At 41.7% G+C, this 12,421-nt stretch overlaps 1 protein-coding gene across 2 annotated transcripts in view; it reads left to right on the top strand.

The window, feature by feature from the left end:
• The first annotated feature begins 741 nt into the window (after positions 1-741).
• The window catches only part of Pcmtd1 (protein-L-isoaspartate (D-aspartate) O-methyltransferase domain containing 1), a 72,169-nt gene continuing 60,489 nt past the window's right edge, over positions 742-12,421 (top strand). The window contains exon 1 of one of the 2 annotated variants that reach the window (XM_029533300.1): positions 742-906. The gene's annotated coding sequence lies outside the window, so the exon portion shown is untranslated. The remainder of the gene's footprint in view (positions 907-12,421) is intronic. The other variant, XM_021222189.2, reaches the window with a different exon arrangement.

Genomic DNA, 12,421 nt, shown 5'->3' with positions numbered 1-12,421 from the left:
CCACACCTGGAACGTGCGTTTGGTTACAAATGACAGTATTTGGAAGGCAAGGTCTTTTTATGTGCTGGAAACAACAACAAAAAAATACAGTCCCAAGTAGGAATCGACATGATAACTGCGGAGGACTACAGGTGTAGATGTTCCCCCTGCTTCTGAGCCTCGCCACCCCTCAACAAGCATCCCTTCCCCGACACAGGCTGTGGCTGCTGCGTGGACCAAGGAGGCGTCAGCTGCGCCTGCACAGGGGGCGACGCATGCACCGCCGCCAGTCATTGGGTGCGCGCCCGGTCTGCAGGCATCCTCCCCATCACCCGCCACAGAGACTCGCGGAGAGGCTGGAGTTGAGGTGGCCCGGTAGATCCAGTCAGCACATCGTCGACCGGAGGCGGAGCTGGTGACTTAGTCACCAGACCCGGCGCTCCGGAGCTACGCAGCACCCAAACAGAACGGCGACAGACTAGGAGGAGCCCCAGCTCTCGCGGCCTCCGCGGGCGCTGCAGGCCGGCTCCGCAAGCCTCGCGTTGTTTGGTTAAGGGGCGGGGCGTTCAGCGAGAGGGCGGAGTCCAACCCAGCTGCGGGAGGGGGTGTTCCCAGGCCCTGTTGATTGGCATCTTTCTTCGGAGGGCGCCCCGCGCACGCGCAGCTCCCAGGAGGCGGTGGCGACTAGGGCCGTCCAGCTGCCCCGGTCGCGGGTTGCGGCTCGGGCCCCGCCCTCCCGCGTCGGCGCTGGCGGACGCTGTGCCGGGCCAGTCGGCTGCCTCTGCGGCGCTCCGCCCGCCGCCGGTCTGCCGCTGCTTTGGCCTGGAGGGCTCCCGCCTACGCAGGCTCGTGACGCGGGGGCTGGGACGGGGTTTCGGGGACGGAGCGGGCGCTGCTGCCGCTGTGTGAGCGTCTTCGGCGCCTTCGGTAAGTGCGGTTCGCGTTCGCTGCTTTGGCATTTTAGACACCCGCGGGGAGAACCGATGGAGAGAGACAGGGCGAGCTGTTTTGCAGAGCCAAGGTGTTTTACAGCTTATTGCTTTTGTGCGTGTCTTTTTGAAATCGTGAAACCACAGCTGTGCGTTTACAAATCTGAAGAATTTGGGGTACAGAAGGAGGAGGAGGAATGCTCTAAGAAATGGAGCTAAAGTACTGTGTGCTCTGTAGGAAAAAAAAAAAAAAGCTGCCAAACAATGAAGACACAAGACTCCTGCCCTCTCTCTCTGGGTCCTGTTCCTCAACCCCAGTATTTACTCTCCCACTACTCAGAGTGTATGCAGTCAGCCTTTCAGGCTTTTGTCGGTGCATGTGAGGAGTGTGTTTATAGACGAAATTAAAGTCCTATATAGAATATAGATTTTTGGGCCAGCAGTATACGGAACTCTCCACTCTGTTTTTAAAAACATACTTTATTGTTAAATGTTACTATTTAGCACGGGCTTCACACTTTCAGTAGCAAGTCAATTAAAAGCTTATTGTGTGTTTTGTGATTTGCGACATTGTTCTATATAGCTCAAGTTGAGATAGAACCTCCTGGGCAGGGGAAGCTGACCTTGAACTCTTAACTTATGCGTCCACCTCCCTAGTGCTGGGATCAAACATGGGCTGCTGTGTCTGGCCTACATGCCAGTATTTTGCAACTTAGTATGTTGACTTTCACAGTATCTAAGGCCACATGTGATACTTTCATATGAAACAGGTTGTTAAGTCTTTGCTTAGACATGAGAGGAGATGACTGCCTAAAGATTACACAAAGTTTACTTTTTCTTTACTCTATGTCATAAAGTTTAAATACCATATGGTTAGATAGCAGCATTTAATTCTTTAAACTCTAGGAGGCTACTTTTGATGAATCTCGTAGAAAGTTAGCATTTAGAAATTTTGTACTCGAAATAAGAAAAAAACCAAACAAACACGAGGGATTAAATATTTTGCAAGGTGAACCCTAGGGAGAAGTCTGAAAGTGGAAGAAAAGTGGTTCTGCACGTCTTGCCAGTAAACAAGACCGAAAGGAAGCAGGTCCACTTCAGCTAACTGTATTTATTAAAGATGTATTATTGTGCTTATCTTGCTAGCTTCCAAGGAAAATAGCCCTACTAAAGTAATCATAGGCAACCATCTTATTCTAAACAGGCCTGTCCTTAAAATCATAGACATAATTGTGCACATTTTATTTAGGAACTGAACGTAAAAGACATGAAGAGATCTATGGCGTTTTCGTCAACAATATGCTGGTGCTCTTTTTTTTTTTTTTTTTAAATAAAAGCCTAAGTAGTGTCTTCCTGCTTCTGTGGTCAGGCCTGGAGTGCCTGAGAGCCTGCTCTGCTTCTGTGGGAGTGCTGAGTACCTGAACTGCATTTATGGCCCTGCCTTGTCCTCCTGAATGAAAACTGCCTTATCAAAAATGTCTAAAATAAGTATAGGGAATTATCATGGTATAGTTTTAGATGAGGTTTCTGGTGGTTTCATCTTAAAATAGCTGAAACACTGTAAGTTGAAAAGAATACAAAATAGACAAAATTAAACTTTGCTTATTGCATGGGAGTTAAAATTTTAATACTAAGGTTTGTGCCTTGTAGTATATAATATTTTCATTTTCTGGCAGGTGTGACCAACTGTAGTTTAAGGAACTATGACCAGTAGTGAGTTGTAAATAAAGTGTGATCAAATTATGCATTTGAGGAGGAACCCACGTATAGTTAAAGGTTTGAGCAGTTCTTGTTTGTTAAGGATAACAAGGTAGGTGTTAAGTATCTGCCATCCATTATCTCTTACTCTGTATTGGATGTTTCGAATTGATGGCACACATTTTCAGCCCAGAAAAATACTTCAACAGACTTAACTTTCAGTTATAGAAGTGGAAAGAGTTGGGAATGTGCTAAGTGCATTCAGAAATTAAAAGCAATGGCTGGAGTTGGAGCTCCTGGCATGTCTGAGGCTCTCGGTGATTCCTGATAAAACAGCCCTTTGGCTGATGGGAAAGCTTGCTTTTTAGTTTAACATGAAGTCTTTGGAGGCTTGTTCATGTGAGTAGCTAGAGACAAATCAAGTGTTTGGGGGTCTTGTGTTTCTTTCTTTTTATAAATAAGAAGCACAAGGAATTATATCTGCAGCTTAAATCATCGTCATCATCATCACCACCACCACCATTATTAATTTCTCCCTTTTTTGGGCTTTGTTTATCTTTGGTCAGCATAAAAAACACAGTTTATTACATACCAAAAATGTGAGATTACTAACATCCCATTTGGGATTTTAAGAACAGCCATTTTAGATTTTTATCAGGAGTTGTTCTTCCAAAGTTGGGATTGCAGGAAGAAGCCAAAGTAGGGAGTGTGAGGAGGGGGCTGAAAATTGAGAATTGACTGTCAATAAGCAAAGGGAGAAAGACAAAAGGTTTAAAAGGATTGCTTGGAATCAGATGTATGCATGCAGGAGGAGATGGAGTTACAATTCTCCTAGTTTTGAGATATTGGAATGATATCTAATTATTAATTAATTACACCTTATTAGTTCTGTCCTGGTGGGAATAGAATTAGAATAATTAATAACTTTGTACAACAATCCCATGTCTGTTCAGTGTGTAGTTCATTTCACTGCATTTGAAGAGCTGTCCCGTGTGAAGTGCTGTGAAGGACTGTGACTGTAGTCTGCCTGCTCTGAGCCATCACCTGGCCATGGTCCTCCTTGCCTTGGGTATCCATGGCTTTGGTTCTCATCTTCCTTTTCTAGCTGTGCCTGTGGTTTCATCTGCTTGTCCCCTGTCTCCTGTGTCCCGATTTTGCATCACTGGCTCATTTTCTTTAACCTTGAGATTTGCTGCTTGTGTTATTCTCTCTGATAAGTTCTTATTGGGTGCCACTCTGTTACTTTGAATTTGTTACATTGTGAATTGAGTACCTCTTTCTTACTTCTTTATTTTAATAAACTTAATATTTTCTTAGTCATGTAGGCCCCAAATCAAAAGGTCACCCAGATTTTTTTTTTTACTCTCTATTATTCTCACTAGTATTTTTTTTTTTTTTTTTTTTGTCACTGTGTGTCTTAGTCTGGGTTTCTATTCCTGCACAAACATCATGACCAAGAAGCATGTTGGGGAGGAAAGGTTTTATTCAGCTTGCACTTCCATACTACTGTTCATCACCAAGGAAGTCAGGACTGGAACTCAGGTCAGAAAGCAGGAGCTGATGCAGAGGCCACAAAGGGATGTTCCTTACTGGCTTACTATGCTTGTTCAAACTTCTCTTCATGAGGCTTAACCAGAAAACAAAGTCTCTGCTGGGCTTTTTTGAAACTTCCTTTGTCAGTGCAGTTAATCTGAATCTCTTCACATTAGTCTCAGGCAGACTTTTCAGACAAGGGCAAAAAGTAGCCACATTCTTCACCAAAATACCACAAAAACAGTCTTTATGCCACATTCTGAAACTCTTTTCCTTTGAAATCTCTTGGGCCAGGTTAACACAGTTCAAATTATTCCCAGCAACACAATCTTCCATATTCCTACTAGGGTGGCCCATTAAGCCCCATTTAAAGCATTCCACTGTGTTCTAAATCCAAAGTCCCCAAATCCACATTCTTTCAAATAAAAGCATGGTCAGGCCTATCATAGCAATACAACAGTCCCCAGTACCAGCTTTTGTCTTAGGGTTTTACTGCTGTGAACAGACACCATGACCAAGGCAAGTCTTATAAAAAACACCATTTAATTGGGGCTGGCTTATAGGTTCAGAGGTTCAGTCCATTACCAGTTAAGTCCATTATCATCAAGGTGGGAGCATGGCAGCATCTAGGCAGGCATGGCACAGGCAGAGCAGAGAGTTCTATGTCTTTATCCAAAGGCTGCTAGTGGAAGACTGACTTCCAGGCAACTAGGGTGAGGGTCTTAAGCCTACACTTACAGTGACACACCTATTCCAACCAGGCCACACCTATTTCGACAAGGCTGCACTCCCTGGTCCAAGAATATACAAACCATCACACTGTGCCTTTTTTTTTTCTTGTTCTTCTAACAGGTGTGTATACCTTAAGATACTTCTGATTTCTCGGTTTTGCTTTTCATTCTGTTTCTGATACTAATTGTTCTAAAAACGTCCTGAATGTGGTTTTTACTTGGTGACAAATAAAGACCCCAAACATTTATTGGTGTGTGTGTGTGTGTGTGTGTGTGTGTGTGTGTGTATGTGCATGCCCACCACTAGCACTTTGTTCTCATTGGTCCTTGTGATATATAGTAGGTGCTATTACCCTAGTTCACTTGTAAAGAAACCAAGGAGGACCTAGTATGTGGAGGGGCTAGAATTGATGCTGCAGGCATCTGCCTAGTTCCTTTGCATTGTCTGTATTAACTCAACCCAGTGCTTTTTAAAAACTTACTTTGTGTTGTAACAGACTTTAACGTTGGGCCCCCAGATGAAGGTAAACTTCAGTTTTATCATACTTTTTTCCTCTCATGCATTGTCTATTTCTTGGGATCTTTTTGCTTTTTTTCATCTTTATTTTTTAAAATAAGTCATGTGTGAAAGACTAGTTGGGTTCCTTTTCTTGGTTAGTGTTTTGGTAGATCCTGCCTGTTCACATACCTCTAAGATGGTGATACCTCTCTTTACTCCCAGCCTTCCAGCCATTGTAACTGTGAAATTCTTGGAAGGAGAAGCCAGCTCTTAAGTTATGAGTTTGGAGTTGGCGAATGACTGGGAAACTTCTCTGCCTTGACATGTTAGAAGCATTTCATTTTCATGGCCACATTTTCGTTTCTGTTTCTATTTGTTCTGTAGTTCTTTTTTTTTCCTTGACACATAAATACACACCACATGCTTACTAGAGTTCTGTGTGTCTAACAACTCTATTTTCTTGTACTAGTGATGTTGATTGACCAAGCCAGGGCACGAGGGAGGATTAAAAAAGAAAAAGACAATGAGACAACACTGTAGCATGACCCCAGCCAGTTCTGAGGCTGAGGTGAATTTATTTTTTCCCAATCTGCTTTTATATCATATTAATTACATGAAAGTAATAAGGAACAAGCTAGACAATAAACACAAATAGTCAAGGAACTAGCAATGCAATAAAGTCCCCTGATCACTGTTTCCAAGTGCTTATAAGGATGACTAAGATATCTAAGCCTTCTTTCCTGTCCTAGCCCAAAGTCATATTCTTTCCTAAAGCCTATACCGTCCTTGTTCTAGATTCTTGCGTGAGCTTACTTCCGAGTCTGGGCCCAATGTCGAATTCCTGCCAAGGAGCCACCAAAGCTTTCCACAACAGATCATGTGGATTCTTTTCAGATGATTAGGAAATGGTAGATTGTACATCTGAAAACTACTTTACTTGTGTGCTTGGTTCCTTGGTATACTATTTAAGTTTGTAAAAAGTCAGTGTTTTGGTATGTGAAGTTTCCATGCTGTCAAGTTGACCCAGCTTCCTAATGGTAATGCAGAATTCTCATGGACCACCTCACAGTTTCCTCTGTGTATACAGAGATAGAAAAGATGAAGCAGAATCACGTGTGTTCTTTTGTTTTCGTTTTGTTATATTTGGAAGTTCTAATCATATAATCATCTGGATGCCCACACAGATTGGATGCTACATCAGGTTCTGGGTTCAGTCCCTAGAACCACTCTCAACACCGGAAAGATCAAAAGAAAACAAACAAACAAAACAAAAAAGCCCAAACAAATGAACAAATAAACCAAACTCCTAGTAGTTGAACTTTCACTGTAGGGAAAATCAGATTGTTGTTTTAAAAAACATTTATTTACTTAATGTATACGAAGGTTCTGTCCATATGAATGCCTGCAGGCCAGAAGAGGGCATCAGATCCCGTTATACGTGGTGTGAGACACTGTTTGATTGCAGGGAATTGTCTGGAAGAGTAGCCAGTGCTTTTAACTGGTGAGACACGTCTCTAGTCTCAGGGAAAATCAAGTTTAAAAGCTGAAAAAGAGGGTGCCCCCACTGCCCCCCACCTTTAATCCCAGCACTTGGGAGGCAGAGGCAGGTAGATCTCTGGGTTCAAGGTCAGTCTGGTCTACAGATGGAGTTTCAGGACAGTCATGGCTACATAGTGAGACTCTGTATCAAGGAGGGAAACAAATAGACCTTTGTTTATAGGCGGTGAGACAGGTGGACAGGAAAAAAGCAAGGCATGCTTTTTGCTTTTTACTCAGTGGACTATATGACACTGGAGGTGTGAAGGGGGGTTTGAAGAATGGGTAGCCTGGATAGCCATATGGGAATGTAATTAGACAAGAGGTGTGATCTGGCTCAGTGCCTGAGGGGAAGGAAAATTTGTCTGTAAAGATTTTCCTTGGTGTCTCTGTGCCTTCCACTTGGTATAGGTAAGTATGCTTGAATGAGGGGAAATTTACCTCTCAGAAAAGTTAGGTCAGAATCTTTTCATGACCAGCTCTGGATACAAGAGGATATGGGAAGCTTAAGATAAAAGGTCTAGATTTTATGGTTCACTTTTGGGGGTGAGAACTATAATTACTATGACCTGCTTTAGGGAGGAGGACTACTCATTTCTGTAGCCTATTTTGGAGGGAGATGGAGCAGGGTAAGGAAGGGTAAGGTAAGATAGTCAGAGGGCCTGCCTGCCTGCTCCTGAGTCTCTTCAGTAAGCTTTCTGCATCCAAAGTAGTCAACATACTGAAGCCCCATGCTCTCTGGTACTGTGGTTTTGAACCATAGCGGATGTTTACTGTTTCTGATCTGATGTTTTCTGATCTGATGATGGCTCATGGGTGGTGAGTGAGCAGGGTGGGATCACATGGCTAGAAGCTGTAACAATTGAGAGTGTGCTCTAAGGGCTTTCATTTCTATTCATACCAGTTTTTCCATTCTGAACGTGTTTAGTAGTTCAGTGTTTAGACATTGTTAACACTAGAAACTTGCCACAAGCTCTTGCAGTACGTTGGTCCCTACCGTGACACTGATAGACGTGATAGGAATTTAAGAAGTGTCTGGTGGCTGGGAGCTCTTGAAAGGCATTAAAGTGGTGCTCAGGTGATGCCTGGGTAATTCTCAGTAGAGGTAGTTCTAGCAAGAGATAATTTGAGCCTGCTCACCTGGGCTCTCCCATTTCCTATTTGGGTTGTACATGTTTTCTAACACTGGCTTCCTTCTTTGCCACCCACCACCATGTACTACAAGCAGGATGGCTGGTTTGAAAACAGAGAGCATGTTGTGGCATAGCTTTAATTTTCCAATATGTGTAGGGAATAACGTTTTGTTCTGACAGAGTTTGCCTCTGATATCTTGATGAAAAACTGACAGTTGCAGCCTGTTGTAGTATATTGAACACAAAACCTGTTTATGGAGCAAACAGATTCCCCAATAAATAGTATCATTAGTATCACCAAGAAAATCCTTTGGCCTCCAGGGCCACGTGGTCTTTTATGTGACAATCGATGCTTTAATTATAAAGTTACTGTATTTTCAAGTGGGAGATTTAAAGTACTGAAAGAAGGGAAGCTAAAGAACTTTCCTCTTCAGTGGGCCTTTCCCGTCTCTTGGGTTGGTAGAAGCATTGCATGAGTTTTGATATATAAACAAGAACAATGTATTTGTGCATCTTAAGAATATGAGAAAGGCTCCAGGGATGACTCAGTTGGCAACGAGCTTGCCACACAAGCATGAGGTGAATTTAGATCCTCAGAACCTGAGTGAAACCCAGTGACAGTAATAGCTCCCTACTAATTTAGCACTGGGGAGGAGACTGGAGGGAGCATCCTGGGGACTTGTTGGCCAGCCAGTTTACATGAATTGGTAAGCTCCAGGTTCCATGAGAGACCAGTCTCAGTAGGGTGGATTGAAGATGACACTTAAAATTTACCTCTGGCCATTTTATTCATGCGTGTGCATGCACACTTCCACATACATTTTCATATATACATGCACATACACATGTATAAACCACACACACATAACATCAGATTCTTCTTGAATAGCAAGGAAGTGAAGAACAGTATCAGGATTTTACTTACAAAAAATGATAAAAATGGAATCTATAATTCTAGTTCTTATATATGTAGATATATATGTGTACATATACATATCATACATACACACACACATATATAAAACAAACACACACACACGTGTGTGTGTGTATGTGTGTGTATGTGTATGTATATATAAATAAAATGAGTGTGAGAGCAGCCTAGACTGCATGAGACCCTATCTCAGTGGAGGAAATTCCCAAACAAATAGCTACAGTGATGCTGTGGCAAAAGGTAACTAGTGAAATTTCTTCGATTTCTTCCAACTTAGTGTGTTATAAATGTAGAATGTAATTATGTAAATCACAACAGCTTTTCTTAGATTCTTTGTCTGGTCTGTCAGGTGATACCAAGTAATTTAAGGTTTCCCAAACTTGTTTTTCGAGACAAGATTTCTCTGTGTAGCCCTAGCTCCTGGCTGTCTTAGAACTTGCTCTGTAGATCAGGCTGTCCTTGAACTCAGACATTCACCTGCCTTTGCCTCCCAAGTACTGGGATTATAGGCATGCATCACTACTACCCAGCCCAAGTTATATATTTCTTCATACCCATTTTCATAATAGTTTGATTTCTTGAATAAGGATTATGGGATGTTTTTAATTATTTTTTATAAATTTGAGTTTGAATGCTTTTCTGATAGATGTAAAAAATTAGCTTTTTTAACTCTTTTTGAGACAAGGTCTTAGGTATTTCTAGCAGGCTTCAATGTCCCTATGTAGTAGAGGATGGGCTTGAACTTGTGATCTTCTTCCCTCTGCTTCTGCTTCTGGGTGTGCTGCATTATAGGTAGGCTTTACCGCTTGTGCTTTATATGGTGTTTGGGATTGAACTCGGGGCTTCATACATGTTATGCAAGTTGTTTTCTAACTGAGCTATCTTCCCAGCCCATAAAAGCTAGTTTGTAAAAGTTTTTAACTATGCCATTTGTTTGTCATTCGGGGTGTCATGAATATGTGTCTAGATTTGGCCCTTATGGTTTAGTTTTTTGTTTGTTTGCTTTACATGGAGTTCATTTGTGCTTATGCATTTTGAACCTCTGTTCTTTGTTTTCTCCTTTTGATACAGGGTCTCACTGAAGTTCTGGCTTGCCTTGAACTCCCTTGTGTAGACCAGGCTGGCTTTGACCTCATAGAGATGACCCGCCTCTGACTCTCAAATGCTGGGATCATGTCTGGCTTCTTTGCTTTTCTTGTAGTCACTTATTTCTTATTAGACATTAAAAATAACATAATAAATCAAAGGGCATTTGTTTGTCTTTGCTTCCAAATAGTGTGCAGCCTGGGAGTCTTTGAAAAAGTATTAGAAAGTATCAAGAAGTCACAGGCGATTGGAGCAGTATCGCTGACTGTCCACAGGTAGCATGCCAGGTAGCTGTAGGGACCTTTGCTACCGTAGTTCTCCTGCCAGTCACATAGTTATGGTGATAGAACTGGCAAAAGTGAGTACTTGAATTTTCTTTGGTGTGGAGCTTTGTACAAGAGGAAATGGTGCTTTCGGGGTCCAGGCTGACAGGAGAATTTCTGCACATGCCTGGTCAGCTGCTTGGTGTTTTTAGCCGTTGGCTGTGGAGGCACAGGTAAATGGATCATGCAGTATTCTGTGTTCATTGCCAGTAGGTAGGTACCATTGTATCTTGGCATAAGTTTAGTAGAAGGAAATATTTAGAAATCTTTACCTTCAAAAACTGGTTTATGTATGGTATTTGGGAGGACAGTTTACTTTAGCCCCAAGGACTTGCAGTTTTCTTTTATTTTTTTAAAGATTTATTTATTTATTGTTATATATAAGTGCACTGTAGCTGTCTTCAGACACACCAGAAGAGGGCATCAGATCTCGTTACGGATAGTTGTGAGCCACTATGTGGTTGCCAGGATTTGAACTCAGGACCTTTGGAAGAGCAATCCGTGCTCTTAACCGCTGAGGCGTCTCTCCAGCCCAGCAGTTTTCATCAATATATTCTATGTGTGTATATTTGTGTTCTGTGTGTGCTTCTCTGTGTGCTTCTCTGTGTGTTTGTGCTTCTATGTATGTTTCTCTGTGTGTTTCTATGTGTGTTTGTGCTTCTGTGTATGTGTTCTATGTATGCTTCTGTATGTGTTCTCTCTCTCTCTCTCTCTCTCTCTTTGTGTGTGTGTGTGTGTGTGTGTGTGTGTGTAGCTTTAGCTTTACTCTAGTCTAGGCTGGTACTCCTAACACTCAGACAGTTTTCCTGTATGTGGTCTAAGTGTTGGGTTTACAGGGGTATACCACTATACCCAGCTCATCATTGTTTCTTGGTGACTATATTGATTGTTTCTTGTTGACTAGATTGCATGTATGCATGCATGCATGTATGTATGTATGTGTGTATGTATGTATATGCTTTGTGGTTTTTGAGAAAGAGTCTCAGGCTGGCCTTGACGCACTGTGAAGCTGAGCATGATTTTCAGTTTCCTATTTTGCTTCTTCCACTTCTTGAGTGTTGAGATTGAAGGCATGGTTTATATGATACTGGAAACTTCACCCAAGTACTCCACCAACTGACTACATCCCCAGCCCCTAGAGTCAATTTAACAATCTTAATGTTCTTATTCAAACATATGGCCAAATTTTGGAACACAAAAGTAATCAGTAGGATGTTAGTGTCAAGAAAAGCATGCAGTTGTCTCTGGTTTAACAAGCATTGTAAAACCTATCTTAAAAGAGTTACTTTTAAGTACTTCTAAGTTATTTTAATGGGATTGGTTTTCTTCCCTATAAAAAATGATTTGAACTTGTTCTTTTGTGAACGAGATAAATTAAAAGACCTTTTGTTTTTACAATGATTTGTATAGATATCTGTGTATAGTAACTGATTCTGAAATTGACTTAGCTCTAAAAAGGAGGGAATGCAATCACTTTGGTTCAGTAACTGAACTGCTTCATTATTTATGACAAAGAAGCTTGCTTTTTTCTACTGAGGATGTGTGTTGCCAGTATGTAGTAATCATTGTCTTTATTGTCTCTCAGAAGCACTTAAAGTAATTGGCACTAATTATATGTGTGTACATACGTACTCATGTATGCACTTCTGTGCACATGCTGCACAGGAGGGAACATGCACACAGATTGCAGTGGAAACAATCTCCCTTCTGTGTTTCAGGAAAAAGGAGTTTCCGTTTGAGTGGCAGTTCCTGGAATTGAGGTCCTAAATCTTTTGGTGTTGTTTTCCTGGTGACGCCTTGATCTTACTCTAGGGAGTCCAGTGTCAGGCTTGTGACTTCCACAATTACAAAATAATAAAGTTGGGTTTAAGCCATTGAGTTCTTGATTGTTCATTAAGGCAATAATAGAAAACCCCAGTTACTATGTATATTGTAAACATTTCATTCCTTAGGGAAGTGGATGGTGTAGGATGCTTTAAATTGGGAGAACTGTGAGATTATTTTTGTCATAAAGTAGCAAAAAATTGTTATGGTTAGTTA

Source organism: Mus pahari, chromosome 22, assembly GCF_900095145.1.
Source record: "Mus pahari chromosome 22, PAHARI_EIJ_v1.1, whole genome shotgun sequence".
Taxonomy (NCBI): domain Eukaryota; kingdom Metazoa; phylum Chordata; class Mammalia; order Rodentia; family Muridae; genus Mus; species Mus pahari.
This window is presented reverse-complemented; position numbering and strand designations above follow the sequence as displayed.